Consider the following 14,281-nt stretch of genomic DNA (forward strand, 5'->3'; position numbering starts at 1 on the left):
TCATAAGATAAAACCGCTTATCGATCAACTCTTGTTGACATTTTAAGACCCTTTTATTCCCCAAGAAGAGCTTTGCATAGATGAGACGCTTGTGCCCTTTAGAGGGGGCTTATCTTTTAAGCAGTACATAAAAAACAAACGGCACAAGTTTGGTATCAAGCTTTTCAAATTATGTGTCGATAAAGGATACACATATAACCTAACGTATACTGTGGTACTGAAAAAGTTGAAGGTCAATCGGTGGGAACTGGAGTAGTACTTACACTCCTAAACAATCTGCTTGACCAGGGGAGAACAATCTATACTGACAATTACTATACGAGTGTTGAACTAGCTCATACACTCATAGACCGGAAGACGCACTTAGTAGGAACACTGCGTTCAAATGGAAAGCTCAAGCCCAAAGATATTATATCGAAAAAATTAAAGAAGCACTAAGTTGTCGCAGCCGAGAGTAATACAGGTGTTGTTGTTCTGAAATGGAAAGATAAAAGGGACGTTCTAGTTCTTAGTACTAAACACAACGATAAACTTGTAACAGTGAAACAAAGAGGAGGTGAAGTAAAAAAGCCCAAAATAATTGTCGATTATAACAAATCTAAAGCTTTTATTGATCTTTCTGATCAAATGAAAGCATACTCATCATCCCTCAGGAAAGGCCTAAAATGGTACCGTAAATTGGCAATTGAGCTCCTTATGGGCACGGCACTGGTAAACGCATATATATTACATCAAGAGGTAGCAAATGAGAAAATGTCTATCACAAAATTCAAAGAAAATCTTATAATGGAATTATTACATTCTCCGATCGACGTACATGAGCCTACAGAACCAGAGGTGTCCAACACAGTCCAACATTATTTAGAAGAAAGTCAAGGTGCTGGTAAAAAAGAAGCCGATGTGTAAACTGTTATAAGAAAATAGCACAAGAGACGGGTACAAAAGCTGCAAAATCTCAAGCCACCCAAAGTAAATTTAGATGTGTCCCATGCGAAAAATATTATTGTTTAGCGTGTTTTTTTGAGACACACAAATGCTTTAAAAACTGATTATGCTAACTCTTTTTTCTAAAAGGTGCTTTATTTACGTAGAGGAATAATTATTTCGTTTTTGTAAGTTTTATAAAAAAAGAATATTATTTAGTTTAGTGTTTTGAAGAACATAAATGTTTTGTAGTTATTTTTTTATGTATCTTTATATCTTTTTTTATGTATCTGTATGTTTAGAAACAGTTTCATTTCGTTCATTTTATCGAAAAATACTATCTTTTGATTTGTTTTTTTTTAACCCACAAATGTATTATTATATATTTTTTTCTGTATAAAATAAATAAATTGTGTCATTTCCCTTTTTTTTGTTTAAAAATATGTCTAGGCAAAAATAATCGCAGTACCTGCAGGCCAACCACAGTTTGGGTTTCGTAGGCCACTACTTACAAGCACCCATCAAGATATTTAGACGGTGTGTATCTGATACGGATGTACACGGCTTAAAATACAAAAATACATGCGCATCCACATTGGATACACGCGGCCACTAAATCAAAGTGACGCGTGTATCTATGTTGGATACACGTGGCACTCAACGTGTTAATGCTAGTTCTCTGTAGTTACTGCTACTGCATTCTTTTTGGTCGCCTTTTTTGTGTAATGGATAAATACTAATTTCTTCCTTCCAATTTTCTGTTTGTTCAATCTCAAAGTAATCCCTTAATTTGTAATCTCACATTTTTTCTTAACTTCCTAAACTTTTATAGTTTCACCATGTATAATTGAAACATTGGGAAACATCGAGTAATATTTTAATAATTAGAGTCCATTCAACCTGCAAACTTAGTAAATTGCCAAATAATGTATTTTCCAATTGAACTTTAAGTTTTGCAATAGCTTCCTTTAAACTGTAGTTGCAACCTTTCAAAACGCAAGGTCCGTAGTTCGGTTGTCATGCAACTTATTGATGAATTGCATATTTTGACGAGATTATAAATTTACCAAGGGGACTATTTTGGGTTGCAGTCTAATTGAAATAGTTACCTCGTTAACAAGTGCGTAAGTCGTTGTTAGAAGTTACGCCGAGTGTAATTATTATCAGTAGCTGTCATTAAAGGCAATCTATCATAGAAAGTTACCTGAACATCATCTATAGTGTAATTACGTAGCTGTCAATAAAACCATATTACTCCACACTCAAACATTTATTTACCATCGTCGATCGAGAAGAAGCGGAAAAAGGGGCATCACAAAGCAATTCGATCCTGAGATCTACGTCGAATTGTCCACTGTTGTTCGTTATTTTATCCATATCTCCCTTTATGATTTTGTATATCCAATCATTTAGCAATTTTCCACCCATATTATTTCATCATCTTTGCTGTTAGGTGATGTTATCATCGCTTTCAGGGCATTTGTTATTTTTCAGATTTTTTATTATTTACTCGATTCGTTCTTTGCTGGGCGATTTATCTTACATGTCTTCTAAGTGTTCATTTACTGCTTTTGCTTTAACGCATTTTCTTTGGTTTGACGCATTTTCTTTGACAACTTGCCATTTAGTAGTTCGTCAAAATATTCTTTCCACCTCTCTACTATTTCTGCTTCCCCGCTTTATTTTTAATGCATATGGGTTTTTGTTGCTATTCTCTTTTCTCATTTCTGGCACCGTGAACAGTAGTTATGTATTTCTGCTTTCCTGCTTTATTTTTAACGGATATGGGTTGTTATTGGTATCCTTTTTTCTGTCACTTAGTTATGTAAACAAAACCTTACATGCAAGTGTATTATTATGAAACGTAAATCATTGTGTACAAATTTGAAAAGCCATACATTTTTTAGGTTAATATGAAAGAAACATATAAAAGAAGTGAAATTTGGTTACATTTCTCACCTTCATCTGATGGGAAGGCCAAGTGTAATATATGTGGAATAATATATTCCTATAAAGACGGTTCAACCTCATATTTGAAGAAACACATATCAACCAAACATCACACTTTTTTAAATAAACATGCTAGTTCCAATAGAGGTACATCATCATGGAAAAGACTAAGTAAATTCACATTTAATGCAGATTATTGTAGATACTTTTTTAATCTTTACGTTGATTAAAATTAATATACTTTTCAAAATAGTTAATCAATATTGTTCTGAAGTTATTTCTTTGTGGTATCATTATTATGTCTGAATTGTTAATATGAATGAAGCAGATTGAATTAAATTATTAGAAGAACTTTGCTATTAAGCAACATAAACAGGATTAATTTAATTTATTTATACTTTGTATTTCGATAACGATTTCCGAAGTAGAAGTCGAAACGTCAATAAATATAATTTCCCACTTAGGTAAATTGTGGCTTCTTTTCCAAATAAAATAGTAAATTGTAATCAATCATTGTTTATTTTTAAAAATTTAATTTAGATTATAGCCTGGGCAAGTTATATAAAAAGCACATTCTTGGCAAAAGTTTTATAGTTAGGTATTTTATTGCTGGAATTGAATCTTGACCCATTAACGCCCAAGATATTTTTTTTCAAATTTCAAAATTTTAATTAGGTATACGTAATTATCAGTAATCTTGTTAATCAGGAAATATACATGAAATTAATTTACATCTTTGTATCTTTGAAATTAATTTACATAAATAGGACGCTAGGCGTTACAGTTATCATAATGAAAGGTATGTATGAATGGGTTTAAATCAGTTGCGAGAATTAAAATTTTTATTCACATCTAATAAAATCAAATTTCCACGCCCGACTTCAACTGAGCTACAGAACAACATTATTATAATGTTTAATGTGTATATGTAAATCTAGACTAGGTCAAGAAATTTGTCCATTGTTATTATTTTGTTACTGAATGGGTGTTTGTAATACATATAATCAAACAAAATTTATTATTCAGTTTACTAGTTTTACTACATCATAAAATATACAGGGTAATTTATTTCTTAATACAAATTTTAATTATTGAAAAAAATATATTTTTTAGCTATTTTGTTAAAAAGTTGTACTATTTTGTTTATTAACAAATTACCGCTACGAAATTTTGTTTTTTTTTTTCGATTATTGCTCTGTAACTACGAAGGGTTTAGCTTTAAACCAAAAACGCCCCGAATTAAAATCCAGTGTAATTTAATTCTGCACAGAGGTATTTTTTTCCGATTTCCTTCGACGAACATTTTCCTCGGAAAATCCGGGTTTTTACAACAAAATCTTTTACTTTCAACTAAATTTTAGAATTAATTATTCATCGATAATTAAATAAATTGATAGTCCAATTTCAATTCTGTAAAGTACATTAGACAGGTATAGAGTATATACCCCATTCCACGAACATACGCCTGTTTTGGATTACTTCGACAACGAATATTTTACTGTACAAAATAAGAAGAACGAAAGTAAATTGCAAATTACATTGTTGTTTATTGGAATAATTAATAGCGCCATTTACTTTCGTACTTCTTATGTTGCACAGTAAAATATTCGTTGTCGAAGTAATCCAAAACAGGCGTATGTTCGTGGAATGGTCCATAGAGCCTTTTTATACAAAATTCATAGTTACTCTGGTGTACCATAATGAATCAGGTTATTATTGCGACCGTAAATTTTTAATTAACTTAATTAACTTAATTGACTTAATTTATATTCAATACAGTTTTAACAATTTAATTGTTGTTAAACTATTTTTTGTTCAATTTTCGCCGGCTTCTGAAAATATAAAGAATAATTGCTTCCCTAAAATTTTAGTTGGAAATAAAAAAGTTTATTGGGAAGACCCGAATTTTCGAGAAAAATTGTTATCAAAGGAAAGAAGAAAAAATCTCTAATGTGCCCAATTAAATTACTATGAATTTTAATTCGGGTAGTTTTGGTTTAAAGTTAACGGAGTTACAGAGCAATAATTGAAAAATAGAAGATTTTGGAGCGCTAATTTTTCAATAAACAAAATAGTACCCTTACTGATAGCTCTGTAAACTTATATTACTGATGCAATCTTAAGATTCGATTGCAACAATCCAATAACTACTAAATAACTTTTCCTTGTTTTTTTCTGATTTGCCTTGAGTATTAATCGATTTTTTTCGATGACGGCTATTCGACATTTTTTACTTGTAAAGCAAAATGATGATGAAGATGCTCAATCCATTGTTTGAACTTCAAGTCATATTACGACGCTAACAAGTATATCTGAATCTGCATTGCCTTTGTCGTCTAAAAAATTAAAACAAACCTCTCAAACATCAATATTAATTCACCTAAATAGACCTTGTTCACTACGACAGGAAGAACTCAATGACTTAATTTTACATATGATTGTACATAATTTGCAACCAATTTCATTTGTCGAAAATGGCGGATTCAGGGATCTAATGGCGGGCGTTGAACCATCTTATGTCATTTCCAGTCGTTTTACATTTACCTATTCATTTTTGCCCCAAAAATTCAGCCAAAAAACTGAAAAGTTGAAAGGTTTGTTGTCCACCGGTACTTCAGTTTCCATTACCACCGATGGTTGGACTGCTCAACACAGTCAAGCGAGTTATTTAGCTTATACAGTCCATTTCATTACAAAAGATAGGACAGTTTATTCCACTTTATTAAAATGTCATCAGTTTGATGATAGTAAAATCGCGCAACATTTAAAAGATAACTTATACAGCGTTGTGAATGAATGGGATATCTTGGAAAAAGTCTTCACGGTAACTTAAGATAATGCTTCAAATATCAAGCCAGCAATAAAGTTGACTGAGTGGGGTCACATTGGATGTTTTGCTCACATGATTAATTTAATTGTTCAAAGTGGGTTAGAAATATTTGATGTGTCCCCATTACGAAAAAAAGTTAGGGCGATAGTAGAGTACTGTCATAGAAGTACAAAAGCTAACAGTAAATTTAAGGCTATGCAAGGTCAGATGAATGAGGTCAAAGATCATTAAAATTAAAAAACGATCTAGCGACCAGATGGAACTCTACATATTTTATGATTGAGCGTTTTCTAAAAGTTCGCGAGCCTCTAACTGCAACTATAGGAATTCTGCAGATTCCTGTACAACTGTTGACGGAATCCGAATGGGTCGCTTTAAAAGAAATGTGTTGCGTTTTAAAACCATTTGAACAGCTCACTACAGAGATGAGTGCAGAACAAAATGTAACCTTATTGAAGGTAATTGTCATTGTAAAGGGCCTGCTTTCAGCTGTCCATAAAATTGAACAGAGTACAACAAGTGACACCATTAAAAATCTTATCTATCATTACGAAAAAAGATAGATTATATTCATATTATTTTTACTTTGTAGGGAAAAAATAACAAATCTAGATGATTTGGGTTGTACTGATTTACAACAAAAGTGGGGCAAATTAAAAACACATTCGAAAGAGTTATACAGGGATTAACCTATGGAAAATTTTGCCACATAAAAAAGACAGAAGATTCTGCCTACAATCTACAACAAAAATGGTCCAAGCAAGGAAGTTTTGCAAACTTGTGCTCTAAATTTAATAAAAGGTTTGTTACATTTTTTTATGTATAATTTTATTTTTACCAAATATTTTTTTACAGCTTATCCAACTTCAGAAGCTTGCCTTCATTTGAATAGAAGGAACACTTTTGCTGATGAGTATGTAGCCGATGATCTAATGCAAGCATCACTGATTCATGACGTTCTTAATGTGGATTTAAATTGTTCTCCTTCTTTCCCAAAGATGCCACACGTCAGCGAAGAAGAACAAATACTTTATAAAAAAATATATTTTTATCAACAGATGTTGTTGATTTGTGCAGTAAAACGTTATGCCAATCTACTGAATTGTGGAAAAAACAACAAAAGAAATTATGAATAACAGGATCTATTTGTTATAGTTTGTACATGTTCCACAAAAATAGCCACACTGATAATGAATGGTTCGAAAAAATAAATAAAATTTTGGACTCCTCCTTTACAGGAAACCAAGCAACACTATATCGTGGGTGTACTGGGAAAATCCACTAACTCACAAAAGTAAAATTTTGAGAAAAACACATTTAAACATTATTATACCTTATGACTTACCTCTTAAGAATCGGTACGCTGGCTGTTCAAGTTTTGGTACCTGGATATGATTTTAACGGATGTGCGATTTTAACCTCAGGTGGTGTGCACATATTATATGTACATAAAAATATTTAGAAAAACATTATTTTATTCATGAAAACTTAGAAAAAGATGGAGTTAGTTGATTTTCTTTGTCATTGAATGTACCGATTTAAGCACGGTGGATGACGAATTTTGAGATATACGGTTTTTCCTGTTAGCATATTGATGTTTGTGAATTTAATGGTATTAAAATGTCAAAATTGAAAAAAAAATTGGAGTTAGTGGACTTTCCAGTACGCCCACGATATGGTGTAAAAATTGAACATGTGGCAAGGCTAAAATATTCAGCCAAATTTAACAACATAATTGAAAATGCAGGCCTTGTTGTAAATCCAAAAGTACCGTGGCTTAGTTTTAGTCCTGATGGTATTGTATACAAGAACTGGCTGATAAAAATTAAGTGTCCCATACTAGGACAAAAAATAACTGCTGCAGAGGCTGCTAAAAATATGAAATGTTTGGCGGGAGAATTTGCACAAGAATTTCATTTAAAATCTAATCACCGATATTATGGGCAAATCCAGCTTGGAATGTTTTTACTCCATTTATCAAAATGTAATTTTTGTGTGTACTCATCCTTTGAAGATAGTATTTTTGTTATCGAAGAATTTGAACCTTATGACGAAGAATTTGTAGGTGAAATGTTAAGTGCCTTAAAGCTAGGGTAATTTAAATATTTCTTACGGACACTGATTAAATTTATACAACATTTATGGAATAGTGAGAGATAATCCAGAACCAAATATACATTATTTAGTTCAGTGTGCTATTTTTCAGATCATTTGAGGATCCATTAAATGTTAAAATTTAAATTTGAGAATTGTTAGGTTATTTCCTACAACCTTAAGCAGCGTAATAATATTTGTGTCATGAATGTCTTACTATTGGGACCGTGCAAGTTCGGCAAAGCGACACCTATTTCTACGCTCTGCAACTTTATTCGCACTTTTAATAATATTGGCCAATTATATTAGTCCTGGTTACTGGATAGTTGTCAAGGCCATAGCCCAAAAAAATAATAAGAAAAAAAATAAGATTCAGGTTGTAACATTCCGTTAACTTCTAATCATCTTTATTGTTATTTTATTTAAATTTTAATGTTTTGTTATTAAATTATACTTAAAACAATAACCTAATGAATATTTCGTCTTTCACTGACGTCATAACAAACCTATAGATTAGCAGACCTCTTAGTTTTTGTACCTGGTTTACTCCCCCTGTCGGTAAACAAATTAACTGTATTGTGACATCTTCGTCGTAGGACGGAAAAGATGTTACTTTGGTCGGGGCATTCAAGACAATAAGAAGTCTATCTATAGTGGCAGATAACCTATTCAAGTAAAACGGCGAATATTTCATTCTTAGAACGTATCCGAAGAGTTAACGTATCCGAGTATTATATATGTGTTTAGTGGGCTGAAGAAACGAGATTAAAGATTCCCGGCAGTTAAGTCGTGGTTATCTGGTAACTATCTTTTTTTATTAGGGACGCAATACTTTTTTGTCTAATTTGACGTCTTAAAAAAATTTACTATTAAATCTTTCAGTGAGCTTATTAATTGAGGCTAGTATCTTTTAACTATTTCATTGTCTATAATAGCCACCCAGAGGGAAATTATCTTGTCATAAATATCTTATAAAATTATCTCTCGTAATTTGTGGGGTTATGTTACATCTCATATTCTCCAATTCCAATTTTGTATATTATAATGATGAATTTCTGAAACATAGTAAATTCCGTACATCATATCCATCTTAAATTCTGTTCCGATATTTACTATTTTCATAAATTTCTACAATACTTATGGCATTATTCCATATCATCATCATTGTCTTTGCCTGATGATTAACATCATCAATGTTAATCCCCTTTACCGACATGTCCTGCCTTATCGTCTCCCCCCAGGTCTTCTTTGGTCTTCCTCTTCTACTCCTTCCAGGAATTTGCACTTCAGCTATTCTTCTTATTGGGTGATTAACGTCTCGACGTTGAACATGACCAAACCATCTTAACCTATGCTCTCTCATATTGGCATTAATTGGTGCCACACCTAGACTTCCCCTAATATACTTATTTCTAATTTTATCCTTTTTTGTCACTCCACTCATCCATCTAAGCATTCTCATTTCCGCCACATGCATTCGTTGTTCCTCTTTTGTGTTTCTTTTTCACTGCCCAACATTCAGTTCCGTACATCATAGCCGGTCTTATGGCTGTTTTATAGAATTTTTCCTTCAGCTTCATTGGAATTTTTCTGTCACACAACACACCACTCGCTTCTTTCCACTTCATCCATCCAGCCCTAGTTCTACTGCATGCATCTCCATCTATTTCTCCATTGCTCTGTAATACCGATTCCAGGTACTTAAAACTATTGCTTTTTACAATCAGTTCACCATCCAAAGATACCATTTTATTTGTAGTAACTCCATTTTTAAACGAACACTCCAAATACTCTGTTTTTGTCCTACTAAGTTTTAAACCTTTTTCCTCCAGAGCTTGCCTCCACTGTTCCAGTTTTTGTTGTAAGTCTTTCACTATTTCCTACTAACACGACATCATCAGCATACATTAAGCACCATGGAATGTTACCCTGTAGTTTCGCTGTTATCTGGTCCTAAACTAATGAGAATAAATACGGACTAAGCACCGAGCCTTGGTGCAATCCTACTTTCACATGAAATTTATCAGTCTCTCCCACACCTGTCCTAACACTAGTCGTTACTCCCTCATACATATCCCTCACAATCTTTACATATTCACCAGGGACTCCTTTCTTATTGAGTGCCCACCACAGAATCTCTCGAGGAACTCTATCATATGCTTTCTCAAGATCAATGAATACCATATGAGCACTTGTTTCTTTACTCCTGTATTTTTCCATCAACTGCCTTATAATGAAAATTGCATCTGTTGTTGATCTGCCCTGCATAAAGCCAAATTGATTCTCGGATATTTCGGTCTCTTCACGTATCCGTCTATCAATTACTATTTCCCATATTTTCATGGTGTGGCTGAGCAGTTTTATAGCCCTGTAGTTTGTACATTGTTGTATATCTTCCTTGTTTTTGTAAACAGGTACTAGTATACTGCTTCTCCATTCGTCTGACATTTGTCCAACTTCCATAATTCTATTAAATAGACCTGCTAGCCACCTTGTTCCTGTCTCTCACAATGCTCCCCATACTTCCCCAGGCATATCATCTGGTCCTACCGCTTTTCCTTTCTTTATTTTTTGAAGCGCTTGAGCCACTTCCTCGTTTGTTATTTTGGTGACCATTGCTGCTACTGTCTCCGTTGACTCCACAGGCTGTCTGTCAAATTCTTCATTTAATAAGGTGTCAAAGTACTTTCTCCATCTCTTTTTGACATCCCTTTCGTGAACTAGTATTTTATTATTTTCATCTCGGATACATCTAATCTTATTAAAATCTTTTGCTTTCTTTGCTCTCTGTTTGGCTATTTTATATATCTTCGTTTCGCCTTCCCTGGTATCAGGTTATTCGTATAGGTTTGAATACGCTTCTGCTTTGGCTTTTGATACTGCTACTTTCGCTTCCTTTTTCGCCACCATATAGTTTTGAAAATATGTGTCGGATCTGGTTTGTTGCCACTTTATATATAATTTTCCCTTCTCTTTTATTTTTCCTTGTACTTCATTTGACCACCACCAAGTTTATTTATCCTCAAACTTTTTTCCTGACGTTTTCCCAAGTATTTCAATAGCAGTCTCTCTAATACTACTGGCCATTTTTCTCGAAATTGTATTAGGGCTTCCTTTCATGTTCCAACATATTTTTTCTATTCTTCTCCTGAATAGACCTTCTTTCTTTTAGCATCCACCACTTGATTTTTTGTGGTCCTCTCAGGTGTTTGTTTAGTTTCGCTTTTTACTTCGATGTCCAGAACAAGCAGCTTATGTTGTTGGCTTACTGTCTCACTAACTATTACCTTGCAGTCCTTGCATTCACGTATGTCTTCTTTCCTTATCATGAAGTAGTCTATTTGGGATTGATGTTGTCCACTTTTGTTGGTAATAAGTTGAGTTTCTCTCTTTTTAAAGAATGTGTTAACAATCGCCATATCCAATGCTGTTCCTAATTCAAGCATATCATCTCCAGCTTTATTTCTAGTTCCAAAGCCTAATCCCCCATGTATTGCTTCGTATCCTGCCTTGGCTTGGCCCACATGTGCATTGAAATCACCTCCTATTATAACTTTCTCCTCTGACGGAGTATCACTCAGGACGTCTCCTAATTGGTCATAGAAAGCTCTTCTTTCATTCTCACCCAGACCTGTTTGAGGAGCATACACACACAACATTCAATACCTCTTTATCAATTACAAATTTCACTGACATCATTCTATCACTCGTTCTTACAACTTCCACTACGTTATCTTTCATTTCACTATCAGCAATTATACCAACTCCATTTCTAGTGTTACTGCTCCCTGCATACCACAATTTGTAACCTTTACCTAGTTCTTTCGCCCTTTGTCCTTTCCACCTAATTTCTTGAATACAAGCAATTTGAACTCTTCTTCGCTTGAGCGCATCCACTAACTCCAGACTCTTACTTGTAAGACTACCAAGATTCCAAGACCCTATCCTGATTTTTCTAACCTGTAATGGTGTTCCCCCTGAGATAGTCCTCACCCGGAGATCCGAACGGAGGCTCATTTTACTTCCGGCACAATATACCTCAGGAGATGCCATCATTTCAGTATAAGTTTTATAAGTTTTTATATCATTGGAGAAGGTCTTTTTATTATTATGGCCTGAAAAGATTTTTTGGATATTTGATGCCTGAATGCCTTTTCTATCAGCACCATACCCTGCCCTGTCCTGCACGTTTAGCCAATACACCACCAATGCAACCAAAGTGCAGTATTACCCCACACACGCCTGCATTTTTCTATATAGGCCAGGATCCCTACCGTAAGGACTGCCCTATAAGCCATGGCATTATTCCATATCATTTAATAATTATACTATCCTTTATGAAAAGCTATTTCCAAAATAAATATATTCAGCATGTAAATTTTAGACTTACTTGTCTACATATTATCGAGTCAAGGCCATTATATATGCCAATCTTATGACAAGGTCACCAAACAGTCTAGTGGAAGATTGTTTTTTCTTACTAATGAGGTAGCTTTTTCTCATTCTTGTTTATTCTAAATAAAAACCTCCTGATTTTTGTTTTTCCTTCTCTGACTTTTCCCTACATTATTACAATGAAGTAAAACCGGGATTCTATTTTCTTTAACCACTTGGGAAAATCTTTAAGTACCCATACCATCCGAGAGGGACCACTTTCCGACCAAATCAACTAGGGGACAAGCTCTAAAAAAACCCATGCCATTTTCTTTACTTCATCATCCTGCATCTTCGAGAATTGCCGTGTCACTGTTAGCTGTGTAGCACCATTCTGTGCTTAACTACGGATAGATTTTACTAAGAAGTAGCAAGGAACACTCGTGGGGACAATATCAGGTCAATCGGGTTTGTTTCGGAAACTTTTTATATTTAACAGTGCAATAGTTATCTACATACACCAGTAAACTTATACACTTATTTTTTTATAATATCCAGAACATTTAATTCACTAACCTACACATAATTCAATAGCGCTCCCACACCTGTATGTCTCTTTGTAAAAGAGGTTAATTTGGGCCCAAATAACCTTTTCCCATACAGTAGTTCCTTACATTTATTTTGTTTTATTATTATTAGGCTTGTTTCCCATTTTCTTTCATATAACTATATATATTTTATAATATTAGCTTGTTTCACGTAATTTAAATTTAAAAGTTGTGTCAGTTATTTGCTTAACCTAAATTCATTAGTATTAATTTAGACTTGTTCTCATTTAACTTGCTTTATACGCTGCATATAAGAGCTACTCCAGTACTAATGTAACCATAGTTTTATATTTATATTCAGGTAGGTAATTATTTCGAATTGTCATTTTAGAGTCACATAGTTTCACTTGTCGTAACTCAGAGGTTGTCAATAATCTACATAGTTATATTTAATAAATATTTATTTGTTTTGTATATCAATTATTTTTTTCCCTCATTTTTGAATTTATTGATTTAATATATTGAATATTTTACAGCAGTGTAAGATACCTGGAAGCTTGGTCCATCCCAACTTCTGGCGCCCGCAACCTAGTCTATTTTAATTATTTCCTATATTTTTCTATTTTTATTATATTATTGTATTTATTCTATCTATTTTCTGAGCATCTATTCTTATCTTAATATTTCCCTTCTTAGTTATCATCACTATCTATTTTGATCTACTGTCTTCGACAGGCATGAAAATTGGCCGTATCCATCCTTGAGTGTCAAGTTGTCATTCACTTGCATACCTAGCTTGCCTTACTCATCTCATCTTATCATTTTCTTTCTACAAATACTACTAGAAAGTAGTATTTTTTTGCAAGGTTATGTTGTTAAAACGTAAACAATTGTATGTAGTTAATAAAATTAGTTATTAAAATGCAGCACTGCAAGCAAAATACAATTAATTAAATTGACCTTTATATATAATAATTGCATATCATATCAATATTGTGGAGCAACATATAATTTTTCTTCTCCAATGACAGTAGATATGAAATGTATGTCAACTTGACAATTTCAATTGACAATATGAATTATTTAAGAAAGTTGCAATATTTCTCCACTATTCGCGCACGATCGTTTCACGTGTCCCTTCCAAGTACTTGCACACCGCGAATCGCAGCAGACTCGTCCTTTGATGATAGTATTTTTGTTATCGAAATACCTTATGACGAAGAACTTGTAAGTGAAATGTTAAGTGCCTTAAAGTTAGTGTATTTTAAATATTTCTTACCAATACTGATTAGATCTAAGTATACAATATTTAGGGAATAGTGAGAGATAATCCAGAACTAAATATGCATTTAGTTCAGTTTGCTATTTTCAGGTCATTTGAGGATCCATTAAATGTTAAAATTTCAATATGAGAATTGTGTTATTTCCTACAACCTTAAGCGGCGTAATAAAATATGTGTCATTAATGTCTTACTATAGCAGGAGACCTGAAATCTGTGGTCGTGGAGAGTTGGATGGAGGTCGCTCAAGATAAGGCATGTTGTTAAGTCGGCAAAAACAT

Source organism: Diabrotica virgifera, chromosome 9, assembly GCF_917563875.1.
Source record: "Diabrotica virgifera virgifera chromosome 9, PGI_DIABVI_V3a".
NCBI classification, from domain to species: domain Eukaryota; kingdom Metazoa; phylum Arthropoda; class Insecta; order Coleoptera; family Chrysomelidae; genus Diabrotica; species Diabrotica virgifera.